Source organism: Cervus canadensis, chromosome 20 (assembly GCF_019320065.1).
Source record: "Cervus canadensis isolate Bull #8, Minnesota chromosome 20, ASM1932006v1, whole genome shotgun sequence".
Classification (NCBI taxonomy): Eukaryota; Metazoa; Chordata; class Mammalia; order Artiodactyla; family Cervidae; genus Cervus; species Cervus canadensis.
This window is the reverse complement of record NC_057405.1, coordinates 36945152-36970583: the sequence shown is the minus strand read 5'-3', so window position 1 is coordinate 36970583 and position 25432 is coordinate 36945152.

Here is a 25432-nt window from a genome sequence, read left to right as displayed (position 1 = left end):
TGAAAACACAGTAAAAATTATTTAATATTGTTTACATAATGCTGTTTGTTAACTTCCTCCTTTCACTTCTCAGATATTTGGAATAGCAAGTTTTCTAAGTGAGTTTAAGGTGCTTCTTATTATTGTTCAGTCACTAAGTCATGTCCAATTCTTTGAGACCCTGTGGACTACAGTAAGCCAGGCTCCTCTGTCCTCCACTACCTCCTGGAGTTTGCTCAAATTCAAATCCACTGAGTTGGTGATGCTACCTAATCATCTCATCCTCTGCCACCCCTTCTCCTTCTGGTTTCAATCTTGCCCAGCATCAGAGTCTTTTCCAGTGAGTCAGCTCTTTGCAGTAGGTGGCCAAAGTACTGGAACTTCAGCTTCAGCAACAGTCCAATAAATATCCAGCGTTGATTTCTTTCAAGATTGACTGATTTGATCTCCTTGCTGTCCAAGGGACTCTCAAGAGTCTTCTCTAGAACCACAATTCGAAAGCATCACTGGTGAATTAAATGCAAAATCCAGATTAAGACTGAGATGTTCTTACTCCTTTATTCAGATCCAATCCATTCTTTTTATTTTCCTCCACAAATTTCCCCTTTGCCTCTTAAGTAATCCAGTGAAACTGTTCTTTTCATTGCTAAACTTCAGGATGTACCAGGAGTCAGGTCCAGGAACATGTCTTAAAATGATTCTCTCCCTGGTATCTTTTTGTTACAAGATCTTGCCAAGAGCTTGTTCTTCACTGAAAAATCATATAGTGATTCACTGTTTACCAAAAGTCTGATTGAGCCCAACCAGGAATGTGATTTAAGAGACAGCAAAGTATGGTAGAAAATACATCAGTTTTAGAGTCAAACAGATTTAGGTATGATACATGGTCTGTGACTTACGAACTGTGCATTTTTGGGCAATTAAAATCTCTGAATTTTAATTTCCTTAGCCATTGAATGTATTGTATGATAGATAAGTCCTGATTTACTTGTTTTTCAGTCAGTCTATGGATTTATTTGCATATGCCTATCTCACTGCAAACAGCTGATGAAGTGACTAATGAAATAATTCACATCTAGTGTCTAGCCCTTTGCCTGGCACCAATAAGATGTTTAATAGAAGTTAATTCTCCTTTTTGTCTTCTTTCTTTCTTATTTCTTATGCTGAGAATTCTTTTTAGAAAGGATTCAAGTATTTGTCTGCAGAGCTGACCAAAGTGTGCAGTCATAGGCAACCTGAATATCGTAATACACATAAGAAAGCAAAATTGTGAGGCTTGCTGCTCTAACCATTAGACCTGTGCTATCCCAGGAAAAATGGTGGTCACCCATGGCTCTTAAAGACTTAAAATTTGCTTAAGTTGATACATTCTGTCTATCTATGTGTGTGTGTGTGTGTGCTAGTCTTTCAGTCATGTTTGACTCTTTGCGACCCCGTGGACTATGGCCCCATCAAGGCTCCTTCACCTGTGGGATTTTCCAGACAAGAATACTGGAGTAGGTTGCCATTCCCTTCTCCAGGGGATCTTCCCCACCCAGGGATTGAACCCATGTCTCCCTCATTACAGGCAGATGCTTTACTGTCTGAGCTGCCAGTAGTTCAGTCACCACTGAACCAATTCTGTGAAATCAGTAAAATAATAGCTTTCACAGAATTGGTATAAAAAAAGAAATATAAAATCTCTCACAAATACATTTTGTGTTGAATATGTGTTGAAATGATGATATCTCAGATATGTCAGCATAAATAAATATATTACTAATTTCACCTGTTTCCTTCTCTAATGTGGTGATGAAAAATTTTAAATTATATATGCAGCTCACATTTGTGGCTCTCCTGATATTTCTATTGGACAGCACTGCTCTGAGTCATGAGCTTTTAGACCACATTTGCCCACCAAATAAATAGTTTTATATGTTAACTCTATTTGGCAACTTTAAACATAGCAATGCCAATAGTCCCACATTAATGATTTTTGAATCATTTTTAATAACTGTAAAGAGGGCAACAAAGCTTCAGTGAACTTGATTGTGTAACTGTTCGAAAAATCAGAGACAGGCTATGCAGAACTAATCCATGCAGAGCCACCCTCCCCATCTGTTTTTTCCAAAGGGAACCACATTTTATGGCCAATTTAGTAAACTTTTTCTATGAATGAAAGGTAGTAAGGCCAAAGATAGAAATGATACCTCTGAATGGACATGGACTGGTGAGCTGTCTTTCTTTTAATAGCAAACATGATGGGTAAGCATCTGCTTAGTTAGCATCATTTTTGAAGGTATCTATTACATTTAAGCTATGGATAAAATTGCTTTTCCCTTCACTTCTGTCTCCAAATCAGAAATGCCTGTCTTCATTAGCTTCCCCATTTATATATTATCAAGATCAATATCAAGTCCTATTTTGTACATGAAAGCTTCTCTAGTCTACTTCAATTTCAGCTATTTTCCATCCTGTAGTACTTATTATTTTTAATATATACATGCAGTCAGTCCTTGGTATTCACAGATGTGGAGTATTCAGATTCAGGGAGCCAACTATGCTAAGCCATTTCATGTAAAGGAACTGAGAATTTTGCTATCACAGTAGTCCTGTAACGAAACCCAGAGAGACAACTGAATCAGCTTTTCGCTAAGCAGGATTCTTTGTGTTTTCTAATTGCTTTAAGTATAAGTCTTATTGGCCAATCCATCCTCTGATCCCCTCAAATGAAAGTGAAAATGTTAGTTGCTCAGTCATGTCTAATTCTTTGTGACCCTATGTACTATAGACCGCCAGGCTTCTCTGTCCATGCGATTCTCCAGGCAAAAATACTGGAATGGGTTGCCATTCCCTTCTCCAGGGGATCTCCCTGACCCAGGAATCGAACCTGGGTCTCCCTCATTGCAGGCAGATTTTACCATCTGAGCCACCAGGGTTAGTGATCCCCTCAAGGGAAGAGGAGCCTTGTGGTCTGCAGTCCATGGGGTCCCAAAGAGTCAGGCACAACTGAGGGACTAATACTTTCCAGGGAAGAAGTGTATCTTGTGTGTCTTTATGTTCCTCACAGACTTTGTTTAAGCAGAGTAGCTAATATTGGCTGTAATGATAATAATGAAGTTCATAAAGAACAACATAAAAAGCAATCCCTGTGAAAATGTGCAATATGATTACAAGCTCTTTGTGAACAAGAAATATCTGTTGAATATTTTTACCTGAATGCCCTTTCTGTGTGTCAAGTTCATCAGTGTTGAAATTGAATACATACATTTTCTTTCCCCAACTTGCTCCTCTTTGATTCCTATGTCAGTGAGTTGAGCTACTGGCCCAAGACAGAAATACATATACCCTTGAATCACTCTCTACCCCCAGACCCTACGTCCTATTGATATCCCTCCAGTCCATTCAGTGATCTCAGTCCTCACTTTTAACATCTTATCTCTGCCTCCTGTCTTTCTCTCACCTTCAGCTCAATCAGTATGAGCTATGAAAAGCATAAATCTGTACATCCCACTTCCTCTGCTTAAAAACACAATTCTTTTCCTTGGGGTAAAGTCTCAAATCTCTATTAGGGTTTAAGAAGTCGTTTATTAAAGCATGGTCCATTTATACCACTTCAACACCTCTTGGTCTTCACCCCAGCTTCCTGGCTCTCCTAAACAGCTTCCTCTCTTACCTCTATACCTTTCCACATGTTATTCTCTCCACTAAAAGCATCATTCCCTCCTACTATGTTAACGCCCTCTACTATCTCCAGTCAGTTGACCCTGTGTACAATCGTACACTCCTGTGACATAGTGCATAGGCCTGATTATAACATGACTTGTCTGTCTCCTCCAGTGAAATGTAAGCAGACTCAAGATTATCCCTTTTGCTTTATATTCCTTCTCTTAATTCCATGTCTAGGCTAGGAATGGATTCACAATGTTTTTGAAGAAAGGAAAAAGAGATAGAGGGATTGAAGGAATCAGAGAGGTACAGAGGTAGAAAAATTTTAATTTTATTGTTCTACTTGCTCTCAAAAATTTAATTTGTGAGAGTCATCCCTGAACCACCATTTCGAGGCACACCCTTAGGCTGTTGGCTTTTAATATTGATTCAATTACCATTATCGTCTCTTTCTTGTGATTTGTTGTCATCTAGCCGCTCAGTTGTGTCTGACTGTTTGTGACTCCATGGATTGTAGCCTGTCAGACTCCTCTGTCCATGGAATTTTCCAAGCAAGAATACTGGAATGGGTTGCCATTTCCTCTAGGGGATCTTCCCAACCTAGGGATGGAAACTGCATCTCCTGCGTTGCAGGCAGATTCTTTACCACTGAGCCACCAGGAAGCCCATTTTTGCAATTAGGTTCACATTTTTGTGAGGTCATGGGTTGAATACAGTAGCCAACATTCATAATTCAAACTGGTCCATCTAGGGACCTTCACCTACCCACTCCCAGTGGACAACAACACTATGCTGTTATAAACTGGATTAACCAGCCTACTTTAAAATACCTGTTTATTACTTTCATGAAGTCAGCCAATAGCCAAGTCAACTCAATCAATTAAGAAGTTAATGAATGTTTGTTCTACATTCAGCACCACACTAAGCACTCAGAAAACACTAAATGAATATGAGTCTTAAGAATTTGGAACATGCTCTTAAGAATATTTGTCTAGCTAAGAAAATAAAGCTAAATAAAGTACAAGAAGTAATTGTAGAGAAACATCATGCTACAAAGATGTTTCTGAATTCACACTTTAGAATAGTTATCAAGAGATGGCAATTTGATATTTGATCAACAATATCAAAGAAATAGCCACATCAACTAGAACTTCAAAATGAGAAAGTGAAAGATATTAACCTACAAAAAAAGAAAAAAAAAACCCAGGGGACTTAACCATGAGATGGATATTTACTCACGGAAATCTCTCCGTCAGTAAAGGTATAATCATGAAGGCCTGCTCTGTTCTCCTACTATTTACATGAAAAGTAGGATGCCAAATACAGGGCATTCAGCAATGACTGACTCAAGCCATTGCCCTCGGCCAAAAACATCTCCCACATGTGTGGGAGCGGCAGCCAAGGTGTTTTGGTCAGGCACTGTGAAATTGCCTTGGCTGACTAGGCTTTATGGGATTCCAGCAAGGAAATAATACCTTGTCTTCTTGCTCCACTACATGTGCTCAGAAGAAGAAATGGTATCAAGGAATCTAAAGCATCCTATCACATGATGTGTTCCAACTCTCAAAGACTACAAGGTAAAGAAGCGTAAATGCTTTTGGCCGTGTTCTTTTTCCAACCAATAGAAGACAAAATATTTGTTAAAATACTGAAAGGAAACATGGCAGCTTATATAATAGGTTTAAGCAAGTGAAAAATCTCTTGAATGGGACTATTTCACTCCGCAAAAACTGAGTTTGTTTAGAAGCCACAGTTAATTCTACTACCCATAGGGATTGCTGATGGTGGGGGCTGGGTGAGACCAATAGTGAACCAAAAACAATACAGAGGGATGTGTGCATGCTAAGTCACTTCAGTCATGTCCAGCTCTTTGAGACCTTATGGATTGAAGCCTGCCAGACTCCTCTGCCCATGGGGTTCTCCAGGCAAGAATACTGGAGTGAGCTGCTGTGCCCTCCTCAGGGGATCTTCCCGACCCAGGGATTGAACCCAAGACTCATGTCTCCTGCATTGGCAGGCAGGCTCCTTACCAGTAGTGCCACCTGGGAAGCCCAGAAGGGGATACAGGAAAGCAATAAAAGGGGTAAATCTAGAGATAGTTCTGCCAATATTTAATTTAAGGCAATTTATCTGAAGTTCTCCAAGTCTTAGTTTCCCCATTGGTAAAATGGAACTGATAAAAGGGTTAGGAGAATTAAATAAGAATAAATCTGTATAGTACAATGCTTCATTATAAGTCAGCTATATTAATATGTGTATACCTGTCCTTGTTCCTAATCCTTTGACATTATCTGTAGTCTGAAACGTCAATCAGCATCAAGGCTCTGGGGCCTTTGGGCTCATAAACAGGGTCTTTTCATTGTGTTCTTACAAAGCAGAGAAAGAAAAAGACCTCGGGAAGAGTTTTGGGGGGGATGCTCCTTGGATAAGGGCACTAACCCCATACATGAGGGCTTCTCCCTTATAACTTAATCACCTCCCCACAGCCCTACCTCCTAATACCATCACACTGGAGGTTAGGATTATAAAATATGGATTATGTGAGGACATAAACATTCAGCCCATAACAGCAAGTGATCAGTACATTTAACAAACAAATGTTCCCTCCTCTCTTTGAAATCTGAGTAAACACGGGTTCAACAGCTTATTGTTTCTTATGTATTCTTTGGCCTTCACTCCCTCTAGGCATTTGCTTCTGATATTCTCCCTACCTGACATATTCCCACTTCCTTCCTCATGTATCTGAAGTCTCTTTCCTTTACAGATCAGTTCAAGCAGCTTTGAATCAACTGCTGATCCTCCCAAGATTCGGAAACTCCTCTCTTCATTTCTCTTATTGCTGTTTCTCTCAAGTTACTTTTCACTTGTAACATTATTTAAATATTTTTATACCCCTGTAGTATCAAGCACAGTATCTCACACATATTCAATATTTTTTCAATATTTTTTAAAAAAGCAATCAAATCTATAGCTCAGCTTAAAATATCCTAGCCCAACTAGACATGGCCATTGCCAATAACTCAGATCTTTTCATAACCAGGTTCGTGAACCTGAAACATTGTCTCTCAACAAATTAGGTTATGCAGACAAAACAGTATTTTTTTAAAAAGTAACTTATTTTCTTATTTTTTGATTAAAACTTGATATTGCTATTTAAGATCAAGAAATAATTAGGAAATATTATAGCCCTCAATAATAGTGTCACCTTTTAATCATCATTCAGTCAGTTCAGTTCAGTCGCTCAATCATGTCCAACTTTTGTGACCCCATGGAACACAGCATGACAAGCCTGCCTGTCCATCACCACCAACTCCTAGAGCTTACCCAAGCTCATGTCCATCGAGTCGGTAATGCCTTTCAACCATCTCATCCTCTGTTGCCCCCTTCTCCTCCCACGTTCAATCTTTCCCAGCATCAGGGTCTTTTCAAACGAGTCAGCTCTTTGCATCAAGTGGCCAAAGAGTTTCAGCTTCAGCATCAGTTCTTCCAATGAACACCCAGGACTGATCTCCTTTAGGATGAACTGGTTGGACCTCCTTGCAGTCCAAGGGACTCTCAAGAGTCTTCCCCAACACCACAGTTCAAAAGCATCAGTTCTTTGGCACTCAGCTTTCTTTATAGTCCAACTCTCACATCCATACATGACCACTGGAAAAACCATAGCCTTGACTAGATGGACCTTTGTTGGCAAAAGTAATGTCTCTGCTTTTTAATATGCTGTTTAGGTTGGGCATAACTTTCCTTCCAAGGAGTAAGCGTCTTTTAATTTCATGGCTGCAGTCACCATCTGCAGTGATTTTGGAGCCCAGTAAAAATAAAGTCAGCCACTGTTTTCATCATCATATAATTATGCATCTTAACTCTAGTATAGTATTCATAGAAACCCAGTTACTTTGTTTGAATTTAAATTGAAATTGTGAACATTTTTATTGCTTTATCAAGAGTGAGAACAGAGGTTAGGAGAGAAGTCCATTAAAGAAAGCCAGAGACCCAAACCCCTATTTCAAGAGGCTTAGTTTTATTATACGGCTTATCTTGTGGATTTGAAGGAAAAGAAGTGTGTGCATATATAAAATAAAAATTTATATGCAAACACACTCTTTAAAATGTAAAGACTTTTGCTACTAATATTATATTTATTTACCTATGCAATAAGTCTTTAAGATAGAAAAAGTTTTATTAACTCCATTTTACAAAAGCCTGAAACACAGAAAGATTAATTTATTTACTTAAGATCATACATCTACTGAATTCTAGCCTTGAGATTAGAAGCTCTGTCATCTGACTCACAGCCTTTGAATCTTTCTATTACTCTATTTTGACATAAGAAAAACTGTACGATAGTACATTTCTACATTTCAGTGCCCAAAAAATTCCTCTAGAGTAGCAGTAGCGGCAGCAGCAGTAGTACTAGATGTTGTTGTAAGAAATTGAGTTATCTTAAAATGTCTTGAAATCCCTCACTAGATTTTCTAAGAGTGAATTGACTTTTTAAAGAGTCCCAGTGCTTTCCTTGAGCCAAATTTTAGAGAGTACTTCTTTTCTCCTTAAATTTACTGAACATGTTCTATTGCTTCAGTGAAATTAAAGAATGCTGAGGACTGGAATTTTGACCAGAGTAGATATGAGAAGGCTTCAAGAACAACAACAAAAAATGTCTTTCGTATAACATGTACTTAACGCATTCTGCTTTTATAAGTGAAGCCACTAAAAAATTAGTTTCTATCATCAGTAGGAGGAATTAGGCAAAAATCACTGGTTCCCTCCTACTTAAAAATTTCTGTTTCAAAAACAATTTTCCTGAAAGTAAAAAATTTAAAGTATTGGGAAGATTTCCATGACCACAACTTCTAAAAGTAACTGCTCCTTTTATTGATTTATCCCATATTTACAGCTCATACTACTGTTTTTTCATAGGTATCTTGGAATAGGTTTTTTCCTTATCTCTCAATAAAATTGAATTTTTGAGGGTAGATTCACACTTTAATTCACAATAAAATATGAATAATCTATGAAGTATCAATTCCTCTTGATATATGGGAAGAGAACTAGTGATAGCATTTTGTTACTGATCTTTTTCTCAAAGTGTAATCCTTAGAGCATATGAGCTGGAGTGTTTGTTAAAAACAAAATAAATTTAAAAATTTAAATCTGTGGTCAGAATCTCTCTGTGGATAAGGCCCTGGAATCTGAGTCAGAATTTCTCTGTGAATGAGGCCCTGGAATCTGAGTCTGATACATGCTAGAGTTTGAAAATCAGTAAACTAGAAGATTAAGGCGGGGGCACAAGAAGTTACAGATACCAACACAAAATCCGGCTTATGGTTAAGGCACGGTAAATAAAAGCCATGCACCCAAACCAAAAGGCTCATCTCTAAACTTTGCCTGACTGCTTCTCAATTTCCTGCTCTGCAGGTTCTTAGCACAAATCATTCTCACCAAAGATTATTAACTTTCCTCATGTGATGAGATTTCACTGGAAATGTGAAATCATTCTGCCAGAAACATCACTGATGGGTTCTGAAGAAGCCAGCTCCAGACAGCCTGCTAGCTGAACGACTCAGTGGACAGTTATAAGTCGATTCCTCAGGGGCTCAAGAAAGTGCTGTGAGTTGGGTGGTCTATGTGAACAGTAGTTCAAGGAGTAGAAGAGAAAGCACTGGGTGTAATTTAATATAGCACACACTCTCAACTCTGACAAGGCCCAGGTCTGATCTGTGTGAAGATCGAATTACCTTTCTCTCCACAGAGGGACACCCTCCCCAGCCACCGCCATTGGCAGCGCCTGTGGGAAAACTTTCCAGCAGCTGTGCTACCTTATCTAGTCAAAGGGAAGAAGAGGTCATCAGATTTCAGGGCTGCCAGTTGTTAAACCTTTATAAGAACCACAAGGAGGGAGGTGGAGCAGAAGAGGCAGGCCTCGAGGATTTTAAGGAAAGATACACAAAAATCATTCTAATTCCTTTGAGAACATAATCCAGGATTTATTTTCTGAAATAAAAACCTGGAAGGAAAAAAAAATAAACACACATTAAACTATTAATGACCAAATATCACTTAGGGATTTGATTGTATTTTCCTTCCGATACTGATGTTAGGGAGCCAAAGCCAGAATACTCAGAAAGACTAATTGCAAATGAAATTGAGACTGGTAAGCATTTCATTAACTTTGGTCATATTTAGTGTTGTATTGGAGAAAGAAATCCACTCTAGTACTCTTGCCTGGAAACTCCCATGGACGGAGGAGCCTGGTGGGCTGCCGTCTATGGGGTCGCACAAAGTCAGACACGACTGAAGTGATTTAGCAGCAGCAGTGTGGTATACTAGGCTACATTAGTAAAAAAGTAAATTAAATTAAAAATCAACCTTTGAACCTAACACAGGAAGCATTCAACGTTAAATGGACTAATGGCAAAGTCTTGGCATCATAAAAAAAATCCACCCAGAAGATTTTCAGAACCAAATTAAAGGTCAGCCTAGTCCAGATAGCAATAAATCTTCTCTATACAGTGTTAGCGAAAGCTAAAACAAGCCTTTGATGGTGTGCTGTCAACTTTCCCCGTGAAAGAAATGAAAACCTCAAGTTCTGCCCTATTCTTGGGTCCCAAAGTCACTAGGGTTTTCTAGGAGCAAATCTGTTTCATGAGGCGCTAGAGTTGAATAATGTCACTCTGCTTCCCCACGGTCTCCTGGGCTGATCCGTCTACAGCCTTGAGACTAACTCTGTTTTACTGTTATCTTACTTTTGTTTACCCCTATCTTAAAAGCTTAAGCTTCTTAGGTCAAGGACCCTGTCTTTGGTGGTTTATACTTTCTGAAGTAATATATTCCTCTGTAAATAATTATGTTTGGTCATCACAGGACACTTCAATTGGATTTTCCCATAAAAGAGAAAGTTCTTTAAAGCGTACTTTATAGTTAAAGCACAACAGAACCCTTTTGGAGTCTTTTTCCTATGAGGACTATCAATATATATACAAGATGTAAAAGTCTGAGCCACAACAAAGCTAAGGTCACAGTCAAAGGAGGTTCAAGTGTTTCTCAGAGTCTAGACTATGGTCACAGCACTGGGTCACTATTAGTCACGCAGCACTGTGTCATGCAACCCTGTTACTATGATCACACAACAGAACCATCCTTGGTCACACAACAGAACTGTTGGCAGAATCCTCCAAATCAGGTAAAAAGTGATTTATTTTGGGAGAAGTTGAGACCAAATAGTTTACTGGTTTCAGTGAAACAACTATAATTTGGGGTATTAAAGTTACAACTAGACCTTTGTTTTCTAGTAAAGGCATCATCTTAGTATTTCCTTGATGAATGCCATTTTCTATTTATCCAGCAAGCATTTATGTTTTGATTTCAAATTTGGTGGGGCATCAGAATTACCAAGAAACATTTTTAAAAGAATTAAAAATGCCAGCCAGATATCTGAACCTTGCCTACCTGCTGCTGGGCCTGGGAATCTGTGCGAAACCTTAGAGGTAGGTCTGGTTTCTGATGTTCAGCTGGGTTGGAAACTCCTACACGTGCTCCCAAACTTGAGTGAATCTTCAGAAGGTGTGCTCCTGTAGCTGTTTGAAATGCCTGGTGTACATAAGGAAGGTCTGGAGCCCCAGACTCAGAATTCGGGAGTATCCTCAATTCACCAGCACACAGTCACCTCATATGAAAAGTTTAAAACAGCCCCAAGACTTAATGACACAAATGACTAAAAACTTCCAATAATTTTGGAACAGTTGGAAAGTTGATGGGGATGTATATAGAATTGACTCACCCTTGACTGTCCAGTAAAGTCACCAGGGCAGCTTCATAAAATTACCCATGCTTGGTTTTTAATCACAAGAGATTTTGGTTTCATTGGTCTGGATGGGGTCCTGGCATCAGTATGTTTTAAAGGCTCTCCAGAGGATTTTAACGTGTAGCCAAGTTTGAGGCCCACTGGCAACAATGAAGCGTGTCTATTGTAGAATTACTGATTCATCCTTTCCAGGGCATCAATGACATACTTATAGAACCAGGTAAATTGGTTAGACTTTTGATATCTAAGTCTCACAACAGTATTTTGGGGGTACGTAGTAAAATTCTCCTTAAGCAGATGAGGAAATAGAAAATATGCTAGAGTCGCCCTACTCACGATGCATGGTCTACATACTAGCAGCAACAGCATTACCTAGGTGCTTGTTAGAAATGCAAAACAGCAGTACCCAAGCCAGGTTTCTGCATCAGAATCTAGTATTTTAGCAAGATTCCCCATTGAGTTGTCTACATGTTAAAGTCTGAAAGACACACAATTCTAGGGAGGGTTCATGCTCATGAAGCTCCTCCTGGCAATAAATAGCCTTCCCTGAGCACTGCCAGCCTTGCATATGAAACTGACATCAGTTCCTTCTGATAGAAAGACTTTCCTCAACTTAGCGAGACTCACCTGAAGGAGTAAAACGGGGCTAGATCACTTGGTCTCCTCACCTGGCTTTTTCAGTCAAAAAACTATGTGTTATTCACGAACAAGGTTGTTTTTAGGAATCTAAAACAAGACTAGAATAATCTATAGGACAGCAATGTTTGTGAGATGCCCTGAACTAACGGCTTATGTTACCATGTTACCTACTTTGACCTTTGGTTGTGTCTGATGCCCCAACCCTTGTTTGAACTCTCAACTCCTGGTCTTGACCCTGTCTCACCCCAAATCTCAGCAGAGTAAAAGACAAAAGGCTCTTAAATTCTCCATACTGATGAAGTGCTTGAGTTAGGTAGTGTTAATTCATTCATTGCTCACTAATATTGCACTGGATGTTATGATTCAAAGATGGATAGGACAGCATTCCTGATTGTAACTAATTAATGAATTAATGGGAGAGGCAGGCAAATAGATCATTACAATATGTGCAACAAATGAGAATACCATCTGTTGGCGAGGGCATGATAAGATCCATATAATTTGTGTACTGCTTGTTGGAGTATGAATTATGGCAACCTTCCTGCAAGCAGTTTGGTAATATGTATTAAAGTCTCAAAATGTTCTTAGATTTGGAAGTTTTATACATGACAAATTAAGAAGATATTCTATGAAGTTTAGTAGGGAGGACGGGACCAGATTTATATTTTGGAAAGCTTACTTTGGCTTAATGTAGGGAATGGATTAGAGGGGGTGCTGGACTGGAAGCAGGGAGATTAATTAGTAGGCTGTCATAGAAACTCAACATTTTTCTAATCTAAGAAAAGATGAGGGCCTGGAATAGGGCCATGATGATGTCTGGCTTCTTTGAGCCTAAAAGGTTTCTACACTTACCTCAAAATTGCCTCTTCTAAAAAACAATCAGCAATGGACTATCACAAGTGAAGATTTGCAAAGATGTTTACTGCTACAATATTTACAAGGGTAAAAACAAAACAAAATGGAATAACCAAGTTATTCTTAAGCAAATCATTATATATCAATTTGACAGAATGTATAGTCATTAAGATAGTATCTATAAAAAATTTTAATGTAGTGAAAATGTTAGTCCCTCAGTCGTGTCTGACTCTTTGTGACCATACAGACTGTAGCCCATCAGGCTTCTCCGTCTATGGGATTCTCTAGGCAAGAATACTGGAGTGGGTTGCCATTCCCTTCTTCAGCGGATTTTCCATTTTCCAGGGGATCTTCACAACCCAGGGATAGAGCCCAGCTCTCTAGCATTGCAGGAAGATTCTTTACTGTCTGAGCCCCCAGGGAAGCCTTAATAAAGTGGAACTAAGCATATAATATAATGTAATATTAGACAAAATCTATGATTGAAATTACGCCAGCATTTTAGTGTGGTCTACAAATTCACTCAAGCTCCAATCTCTGACTCTCTTTTCTATGTCTGTGACACCTCACGTGTACTGAAATGATGGTTATTTTCTAAGCATAGTAAATTCTCTTGAAATCCCATGCTATTAAATATGCTAGGTTTATTTTCTCTGTGTGTGTGTGTGTGTTTTACACAAATATTTTTTTCCTGTAGAGCTCAGAAAAAAAGCCATAGCTGCCTCACCTTAGGATAGCTCAGGTCCCTGGAGTCATCTGTTAAGTTAATTAATTATTTTCTTAATTGTCCCCCATCATTTTGGGATCATGAACAGTAACTTCCTTTCTCTTACCCCAGTTCTGGTGGATAGGATAGTAGAACTTGGAACTGTACCCTCCTCAAGTTCACCTCCATTTCTCATTCAGAGCCTCTAATTAATGGAGATTTATTACCTTATGTAATTAAAGTCTTAGAGGAGCCAAATCCTTTTCCTACTGACTATTTGAAAGCCACCAAATGGTGAAGACTATGTCTTAAATGTTAAAAATCTTAAATGCTGATTTCTTGAGAGATGCAAAATATTTAGAAATAAGGTGATTAGTAAATATGTTGATAAAACAGAGGAAGACTTGTGCAAACAGCTTTATGTAGATAAAGATTAAATTATTAAAGACATAAGACGCAAGAAAATGTCTTTCTTCTTGAAGGATTTTAGAAGGGCCTTCAGGAAGAGACTGGCCTTCAGAGAAAACAACTTGAGCAAAATCCTGAAGGTGGGATATTGCCAAGCATGTTTACAGTTAAAGGCTGCATGGGCTGATGCCACTGCTCCATGGAAAGCCTGTGGTGGGAAATTAGATGGAAAAGTCTACAAAGAGCCAAGTTTTGGCACTTGAATGCTCGTGTTGAAGCATTTAAACTTTAATTTTTTGTATTCTAGTCATTCAGATTTTTGTATGTAAGCAATGACCTGCTTGTATGTGTGTTATAAAAATAACAAAGTATGTGAGAAGAATGGCAGGCAGGAGAACTTGGAGGTTGGTAGCTCCTCAATTGGTTTTTCTACCCAGACCTTTGTCTGATCTCTGGACCTGCCTACTAGCCTAGAAACTGACCTGCCTACAGGGTAGTCTCACATATTTACACCAAACTCATTGCGTCTGAAACAGAGTTTGTCAAACTTATTTGTTTATTCCATGAATTAAATTGTGCACAGATAGGTAAACATATGCCTGTAATTAAAACATCTTAAGATGTTATTTTTCCAAAATAACTAGTTGGGGAGATCCAGAGAATTCCCCTGGGGCCCTTGTGTCCTCTGAGTTTAGAATAGATGAAGGTGAGGGTATTACTTGCCAGCAGGCTGCAGGGTTTGAAGGAAAGGAGAAAAACACAGAAGGCCATGTTTTAGAGTGAACCTCAAATTCAATCCAGACAGATTTTCCAACTGATTCAACTTTGTAAGGGGTTAATCAGAAGGTGGTAATCTGGAAAAGAAAGATAATCAGATAAAGGCAGGAGGATCTGCAGCAGAGGTGGGAAGAATGCACTGGGTCAAGGAGAAGGGTCCTAAGGATGACCAATACATTCTCCAGAGAGGACTTTCATGCATCAGGCATGGTACTGAAGATGTCCAAATCACTGTTCTTGCTTGGTCATCTTTTACCTTTCAGTAGAAGCTCAACCTTCTGCTGTCTGTTGTGTTTAGCTGTAAACATTTTGGAAATCACATGATACCCTGTGATGCATAGGACAATCTCCCAGGACGCTTCTGTATCTTCAGTGCTATAATTTTCTAATTCCCTATTGACATTTATTCCCACTCAGGTTTTTGCTTGCACAGTTCTATTTGACTCAGTTTTCTACCTTAACATAACGGCTTTTTCTTTCATCTCTACTTTTCTCCTGCTTCATTCTATCTCATTTCTGTCCGTTTTTTCTTCCTCAGTTTTCTTGCCACATCTCAACACATATAGACCTTAAAATTTGAACTATCCTTCACTGATACTGGTTTTTGACTCATGAGTTTTCTGGACCAAAACCCAATATGGATATGAAGTTGTCCTCTAGCACACATGTGAGGATTAAAGCCAGGCTCTGAACCTTTGTCCTCTGGGCTGTGGCCAGGCATCCTCTGAACCTTTCCCAATTCTCTCCCGAGAAAATTTACTTTGCCAACGAGTACCTGTGTCATATGAAAAATCATTGACCACTCAGACCTGTGACACTGAACTCAGCACAAAATGCTAGCTAAGATGTCGTACCCTCCATGTGCCAAATATTGCACTAAACACTGGGGACACAGGGTGACTAAGACCTCTGTCTTTTGGACTCTCTCTTTCAGAAACTCACAGTAGAAAGAAGGGATCAGACACCTACATGCTTAATTACAATACAGTGTAGCAGTACAATACATAAATATACTGCATTAATGTTTTTTTAAGCTGCAGCGTGAATTGAGTTCTTTATCTTGTACATGAGCAATCACTTCCTCCTAGGATGGACATACTTGTCACACACTGTTTAACAAGGCAGTGTCTCAGTGTAGACATGCATATACTTACACACCAATGGTGATCTAATGGCCACATTCACCCCAAGCATTTTCATTTGGTGAGTAAAACCTAGCTTTGTTACACTGGTAAAGGATGTATACACTGGGCTGTAAATTTTCCATTGGTTTTTTTCTTTTTTTTTGTCTTTAGGTTTTCACCATTTATTGAACTCACACACATAAGAATATAAAAGGGGGAAATTATTTTCCTATTGGAGGAAAAAAAAATGCTAAACTGAAGAAAACTCAAGGAAATCTCTTTAAAATGACAGGTTGCAAGACTGTGATTCTGATGGCTTCATTAGTGATTCCTCATGCCACACTGAAGACATTTTATGAGGCTAAGACTAGAGCTTCAGTGGTTCCACTGACATTGGGTAGGAAGATGTTGGTTCTTCTTTCCCTTCTTTATGATATGAGAATGTTTAAGGCTTCAGCGTGCATCTAGGGCAACTGTGGGTCTTCCCAAATCAGGCCTTCATATTCAGTATAAAAGGAATCATGTATAAAAACATAAAAATAATAATAACAGTATTACCTGGAGGCTTCCCAAGTTGCACTAGTGGTAAAGAGACCACATGCCAATGCAGGAGACATTAAGAGACGTGGGTTAGATCCCTGGGTGAGGAAGATCCCCTAGAGAAGGGCACGACAACCCACTGTAGTATTCTTGCCTTGAAAATCCCATGGACAGAGGAGCCAGTGGGCTTCGATCCATAAAGTCACCAAAAGTCAGACACAACTGCGCGACTTAGCACAGATAACCAGTGCCTTAGTCATCTTTACATAGTGCATAACTGTTTCTCTAAGACAATATTATTTGGTTATCACAATAGCTTTGCAAAGTGAATAGAGCCGATGTTTTTATGTTCATTTTTCTTGTAAGAAAATCTGGCTTGCTCAAGGCCACACAGTAGTAAAATCCAGATCCAAGATTTTAATACAAATATACTAACAGCCATATTTGGAAGTCTGAGAACTCTTGTATTGCTCAAGAGCATTTTTCCCATTTGAGGTGCATGAGTCTTCTCCAAGCTCCACATGTCTTTTATTTCCTACATTTGCAAAAGGGACAATAACCTACATATTGAGGTTTTCTTAGAGAAGAAATATTATTTCAGTGTATTGTTGTAAAGAGCTCTCGTCTGATTCTTAGAGAAATAAAACATGCCTTATTTTTACTTTCTTAATAAATTACTTGCAGGAAAGGGGAAAACAGACAAAACAAAAAGTCTTCCAAAATAAAGAAAACCCCCATATTTTTTCTGAAATATTATATCCTGACAGACAACAGAGGTTTATGGATGAAGCCTGAGTTTAGAAGTCAGTTACACTGGCAGCCCCAGTTCCTCCTTCTTTGTTCCAATTTTCTTTTTATCACGAGCATTTATCACCTTCTCACATACCACATAACTTATACTTTAATTATTTTGATTTATTGTCTCTCTCCTCCAACTTGAATATAAGTTCCAAGTGGGCAGGGATCTTTCCTTTATTCTCCCAAGTATTCTAGCCCCAGCACAGTGTCCGGCTAGCATAGTAGGAACACAGTAAATTTTGCTGATTGAATAAATGAATGAAGTACCTGGACTGGAATTTTCACTTTATTACTTAACAATATAGAACTTAGGAGTGTTACTTAACCCTTCGAATGAAGGTTTGTTTTTTGTTTTTGTTTTTGTTTTGGTATGTGTGGTAAAATGTACTTAGGTGACAGCACCATCATGGCAGAAAGTGAAGAAGAACTATACAGCCTCTTGAAGAAAGTGAAAGAGGAGAGTGAAAAAGTTGGCTTAAAACCCAGCATTCAGAAAACTAAGACCATGGAATCTGATCCCATCACTTCATGGCAAATAGATGGGAAAACAGTGACAGACTTTATTTTGGGGGGCTCCAGAATCACTGCAGATGGTGACTGCAGCCATGAAATTAAAAGATGCTTGCTCCTTGGAAGAAAAGCTATGACCAACCTAAACAGCCTATTAAAAACCAGGGACATTACTTTGCCAACAAAGTTCTATCTAGTTAAAGCGATGGTTTTTCCAGTAGTCGTGTATGGATGTAAGAGTTGGACTACAAAGAAAGCTGAGCACCAAAGAATTGATGCTTTTGAACCGTGGTGTTGGAGAAGACTCTTGAGAGTCCCTTGGACTGCAAGGAGATCCAACAAGTCCATCCTAAAGGAAATCAGTCCTGAGTATTCATTGGAAGGACTGATGCTGAAGCTGAGAACTCCAATACATTGGCCACCTGATGCAAAGAACCAACTCATTGCAAAAGACCCTGGTGCTGGGAAAAATGAAAGCAGGAGGAGAAGGGGACTACAGAGGATGAGATGGTTGAAAGGCATCACCAACACAATGGACATGAGTTTGGGTAAACTCCGGGAGATGGAGATGGACAGGGAGGCCTGGCATGCTGAAGTCCATGGTCAGAGTCAGACACGACTGAGAGACTGAACTGAACTGAACTGATGTAGTTCTCTGCTGGGCTTCCCTGGTGGCTCAGTGGTAAAGAATTCATCTGTCAACACAAGAGAAGTGGGTTTAAACTCTGGGTCAGGAAGATCCCCTGTAGAACAAGTCACTCCAGTATTCTTGCCTGGAGAATCCCATGGCCAGTAAGTAGCCTGCCAGGCTCTTCTGTCCATGGGGTCACAAAAGAGTTGAAGTAGAAAAGAGTGCATATAATCAGAGCTGTGGTTTTTCCAGTAGTCATGTACGGATGTGAAAGCTGGACCGTAAAGAAGGCTGAGTGCCAAAGAATAGATGCTTTCAACTTGTGGTGTTGGAGAAGACTCAAGAGTCTCTTGGACTGCAAGGAGATCAAACCAGTTAATATTAGACGAAACCAATTTGAAATATTCATTTGAAGGACTGTTGCTGAAACTGAAGCTCCAATACTTTGGCCACTTAATGGGAAGAGCCAGTTCATTGGAAAAGACCCTGACGCTGGGAAAGATTGAAAGCAAAAGGAGAATGGGGTGGCAGAGAATGAGATGGTTAGATAGCATCACTTACTCAATGGACATGAATTGGAGCAAGCTCCAGGAGTTAGTGAAGATCAGAGTAGCCTTGCATGCTACAGTCCCTGAGGTGGCAGAGTCAGACATGACTTAGCAAATGAACAGCAACAGCAACAGATCTATGACATTAAGTATTCAGTGAATTCACATTGTTCTGCAACCATCACCACTGTCTATCTTCAGAATGTCTTCATCTTCTCTCAACTGAAATTCTGTACCTACTAAACAATTTCTCATCCCCTCCTGCCCTCAGTCTGTAGCAAACATCCTTCTATTTCTTATCACTATGAATTGACCACTCTAGGTATTTCATATTAAATGAAATTACACAGGGTTTGTCTTTTGAACTAGCTTATTTCATTTAGGTAAAAGAATCAGATGAATGGCAGAAGGCGGCAAAATACACGGAAGAACTATACAAAAAAGACCTTAATGACCCAGACAACCAAAATGGTGTGATCACTCACCTAAAGCCAGACATCCTGGAATGTGAAGTCAAGTGGGCCTTAGGAAGCATCACTACAAACAAAGCAAGTGGAAGTGATGGAATTCCAGTTGAACTATTTAAAATCCTAAAAGATGATGCTGTTAAAGTGTTGTGCTCAATATGCCAGCAAATTTGGAAAGCTCATAAGTGGCCACAGGACTGGAAAAGATCAGTTTTCATTCCAAAGAAAGTCAATGCCAAGGAATGTTCAAACTACTGCACAACTGCACTCATCTCGCACACTAACAAACTAATGCTCAACATTCTCCAAGTGAGACTTCAACAATACATGAACTGAAAACATCCAGATGTTCAAGCTGAATTTAGAAGAGTCAAAGGAACCAGAGATCAAATAGCCAATATCTGTTGGATCATAGAAAAAGCAAGAGGTTTCCAGAAAAACATCTACTTCTGCTCTGTTGACTACACCAAAGCCTTTGGCTGTGTGGATCACAACAAACTGGAAAATTCTTCAAGAGATGGGAATACCAGACCACCTTATGTGCCTCCTGAGAAATCTGTATGCAGGTCAAGAAGCAACAGTTAGAACTGGACATGGAACAATGAACTTGTTCAAAATTGGGAAAGGAGTAGGTCAAGGCTGCATAATGTCACCTTGCTTATTTAACTTCTATGCAGAGTATGTAATGTGAAATTGTGAAATGCCGGGCTGGATGAAGCACAGGGACTCAAGATTGCAGGGAGAATATGCAAATGACAGATATGCATCTGTCATCAGATATGCAAATGACACCACCCATGTGGCAGAAAGCGAAAAACCATAGAGCCTCTTGATGAAAGTGAAAGAAGAGAGTGAAACACCTGGCTTAAAACTCGGCATTCAAAAAAAATCCCATCCCTTCATGACAAATAGGTGGGGAAACAATGGAAACAGTGACAGACTTTATTTTCTTGGGCTCCAAAACCACTACAGATGGTGATTGCAGCCATGAAATTAAAAGATACTTGCTTCTTGGAAGAAAACCTATGACAAACCTAGACAGCATATTAAAAAGCAGAGACATTACTTTGCTGACAAAGGTCTGTCTAGTCAAAGCTATGGTTTTTCCAGTTGTCATGTATGGCTGTAAGAGTTGGACCATAAAGAAAGCTGAGCACCGAAGAATTGATGCTTTTGAACTGTGGTGTTGGAGAAGACTCTTGAGAGTACCTTGGACTGCAAGAAGATCCAACCAGTCCATCCTACAGGAAGTCAGTCCTGAATATTCATTGGAAGGACTGAGGCTGAAGCTGAAACTCCCGTACTTTGGCCACCTGATACAAACAACTGACTCATTGTAAAAGACCCTGATGTTGGGAAAGATGGAAGGCAGGAGAAGGGGACAACAGAGGATGAAAGGGTTGGATGGCATCACTGATTCAACTGACATGAGTTTGAGTCAGCTCCAGGAGTTGGTGATAGACAGGGAAGCCTGGCATGCTGCAGTCCATGGGGTTGCAAAGAGTTGGACAAAACTGAGTGACTGAACTGAACTGATTTCGTTTAGCACAGCATCCTCCAGATTCATCCACCTTGTGGCATATGTCAGAATTTCTTTTCTTTTTAAGGATGAATAATGTTCTGTTTCACGTGTATACTACATTTTTTCTGATCCATACATTTGATAATAGATACTTGGGTTGCATCCACCTTTTGGCTATTGTGAATAATGCTGCTGAGAACATGAGTACGTAAATACCTATTTGAGTTCCTGTTTTCAATTCTTTGGGGCATACACCTGGAAGCAGAATGTCTGGACCATATGATAATTCTATTTTTAACTTTTTGAGGATCTACTATACCAGTGGCTGGTATAGTAGATCCAACCAGCAAAGCAGTCCAACCAGCAAAGCATAAGAATTCTTTTTTTTCTCCTACCACAAACTTATTTTCTTTCTGTTTACTTGTTTTCTTTTGGTACTAACCATCCTAAATGTGAAGAAAATCTTTCTAAGTTTTAATGGATTTGCCCCCATGGTGGAGATACACACAGAGACCTCATAGCCAGCATAGTTCTAGCATAGTGTGTGTGTATGTGCTCAGTCATGTCCAACTCTTTCCTACCCATGGACTGTAGCATGACAGGCCCCTCTGTCCGTGGGATTTTTCAGACAAGAATACTGCAGTGGGTTGCCATTTCCTTCTCCAGGGGATCTTCCCAACCCAGGGATCGAACCCAGGTCTTCTGCATTGCAGGCTGATTCTTTACTGCTGAGCCACCTGGGAAGCTCTCTAGTACAGAGTGGGTATTAACCAAAAAATAAATTTCCTTTGTTTATTGCTATGTTTGGGAAGAAAAAAATCCACATAAATTTTAAAAGAGTCACTTCCACTTTTCCTGTTATTATCTAAAATTCACTCATACTGATACAGAGATAAATCAGACATAACATATGGGAGAGAATAGACACTTTCATTTTTATTTGTCTCTTTTTCTACCCATGAAAGAGACTATTACTCACTGGATCCAATGGAAAGAGTCCAAATGATTACAAAATGAGACATAATATTAGTGATTTATATATTCTTTTAGTGAAAAAGATCTGTGAAGAAAATTATTGAAATCAGGACACTCTGATTCATGTATTAACAATACTGCCCTTGAACTAAAACAGGAGATTTTTTTCAGCTGAACAAATTGCTGATTTACACATTTTTTTAAAAATCACTGAAATTAGATACTTGATTTCATCACTCTATTTTGTAAGAATGGTTACAATTCTTCTTTCAGCCTCTGTGGAGATTCATGCTTACTCTAAACTTAATAAACAAAAGTGTTAATGCTTAGGGAACTTTAACATTCAGTTTAATGTGTTTCAATTCTGCAAAAGTTTATCAAACAGACATCATGTGCAAAGCATGAATGGAATACAAAGCATAAGATTCAGTATTAAGAGTGAATTTGATTATCACTATTTTGGTGGTTACAAACTACTGAGAGGATTAGATCAATATGGCAGAATGAATAGACATCTCCACCTCTTCTTATGCCTCAGGTACCACAAAAGAAAAGGAAAATGATGTCTTTTATATACAGATATCTACTTACAAATATAGTAAGAGAGAAAATATAATAATCTTCATTTAAACTATTTCAAATTAGTTAAAAGAGAATTGGTTTAATACAGAGAAAGAAATATATGTCCCACTATTCTGTTTAAAATATCATGAAATAAAAATAAAAAATATATTTACATTTAAAATGATAAACCAGCAACAGTTCTTGAAAATAGAAATGACAGCTGTAAGGAGTCTACACAATTTGAAGTATTTTTATCTTTCACTCAAAATCACCGAAGAGTTTATGATAAACATAACCAGAAGCCACATTCAGATGAGGATATCTTAATGAGGGTTACTTAAATGCAAAATTTTTAGAAAACAAAAGAATTACAAATAATTTCAGAAAAAAACAAAATAAAGAAAATTTATATAAGCAAATAAATAGAATAACAAAAAAAAGAGACAGATGAAATAAAGAAAACAAACTTTATAATTATTGTCAGTTCTTTGAGAATACTATATACATAAGGAAAGAAATAGATTTTGTGGAAACAAAGTTAAAGTAGTTGAATTGTTATAAAAAAAAAAAAAGACAGACAAACAAAGATGACTTTGACAGATGAATTGAGTAGAGAAATGTACACAGCTAGACAGTAAATCCATGAGTTGAGGATGGAGCCAAAGAAATCTAGAACACAGCACAAAAAAGCAGGGAAAACATGAGAGAAAAGTTAATAGACAAAAAAAGCAAATTCCAACATCTGTTTAATAAGAGTGCCAGAAAGAACAAACAAACTGGAGAGGGAGAAAATGACAAAGAAATTACATAAATCCAGAAGAAAATTTTAGATCTAATGGCACAGTTGAAAGAGCTTATGGATTACCAAACAAGATGAATGAGAAGAGACATGTACCTCGGCCACTATGCTGAGGATTAAGAATTCCAAAGATGAAAAAAACAAAATCCTGCAAGATTTTAGAGTGGAAAAAAGTAGGTTATTTACAAAACCACCCCACAGATAAGATGGGCAAGAATCATCTCTTTGGCAACACAGAGTGAAAAAATAGTGAAGCTATATTTTACATTACAGCTTTAACATTATCACCAAAAAAACTGGTTTTAAACCTAAAATACTATGCTTAAAAGCTAATATTCAAACTGGAGGGCAAAAAAATAATGACATTTTCAGATATGCAATGAGTCAGAAAATTTACCACACACAGTTGTTCTCTAAAAATAATTACTCTTCAGTATAAAACAGGAGAAAAAAAAAAAAAGAGCCCAAGAACATGGAAGAAGTAGGCCAACAGAAAAAGTAGAGAGCAAAGAAACCAACGATCTTAGTTACATTTAAATATTTGTGAGGCATAATGTAAAAAATCAAGTAGGAATCAAATTTCTAGTACTAAAATATCTGATGATTTCAACAGAGGAAGGTGGTAGAGGGCTAGGAGTAAGAGCTTTGGGGAGGGAGATAATTTATAGTGTTCTAAGGTTCTTACCTTTTCATAGACCGCATTTAAGTTCAACTAAATATATATTGTATATGTATGTATGTGTTTGTACATATCTACATAATTATGGTAAATGATAGAGTTATATATTAGATCTAACCAAAAGCATAAATAAGTTCAACAAAATTAATATTTTGTGAATACTATTATAAATTATATACCAATTAGTTATGTGAATTGCCAAAACCACTAGAGAAGAAAAAACGCATGTGGCAAAAATATGTGATCTATTTAACAAAAGAAGGAAAGAGAAAGCATAGTAATCTGACAAATAAGTTCAAACATGTCATTAATCACACATACACAAAAAATGTTAACGGTTAGTCTTCTATTAAAATGCAGAGTTTCTGAACTCTGTATGGAGTTTCTAAAAATTAAGCTATATACGATTCACAGTGGCTAGAAAAAAGTACAAAGAAGGCAAACACAAACAAAAGTTAAGCATTGTGGTAAAGTCAATTTAAGACAAAACAAACTTTAGACTAATAGGTATTGACCATGTCATGCATGCCAAGTCGCTTCAGTCGTGTCTGACTCTTTGTGAGCCCAAGGACCGAGCTACCAGGCTCCTCTGTCCGTGGGATTCTCCAGACAAGAATCCTGGAATGGGTTGCTGAGCCCCCTCTAAGGGATCTTCCTGACCCAGGGATCAAACCTGAGTCTTATACGACTCCTGTATCAGCAGGCGGGTTCTTTACTACTAGCGCTACTGAGGAGCCCATTGAATGTGACAGAGGGACATTTTATACTCTGGAAAGCTACAGTCTATTAAAATATATAATAATAAACATTTATGTATAAGATAGCTATCCTAGACTCTATATTAAAACTGGTATTAACATAAGAAATTATTTTTTAAAATCTACTATTTAAGACTATATTATACCTGTAAGAAAGGGCTTCCCTGGTGGTTCAGATGGTAAAGCATCTGGCTGCAATGAGGGAAGAGCTGGGTCCGATCCCTGGTTCAGGAAGATCCTCTGGAAAAGGAAAGGGCAACCCACTCCAGTGTTCCCTGCCTGGAGAATCTCATGGACAGAGGAGCCTGGTGGGCTACAGACTGTGTGATCACAAAGAGTCAGACATGACTGAGTGACTTCACTATACCTGTAAGAAATCAACACTAGACAAAATAGAGGCTTTAAACAACACAGTTAACAATTCTTATTTAATGGACAATAAAGAAATTTGTTTACTAAAATCAAAGAATTCACACTCCTAAAGTCAATAAATTTTAAAATTCACAATTTAAAAAGCTCCAAAGAACAGAAGTAGCAATTAATTCTTCCCTAAAGAGAAGAAGATACAGCATATTCAAGACAGACCAGAATAGGGACCTCCCTGGCCTTCCAGTAGTAGTTAAGACACTCCACACTTTCACTGCAGAGGGCTCCGGATTGATCCCTGGTGGGGGGGATTTATGATCTTGCATGCCACGTGGTGT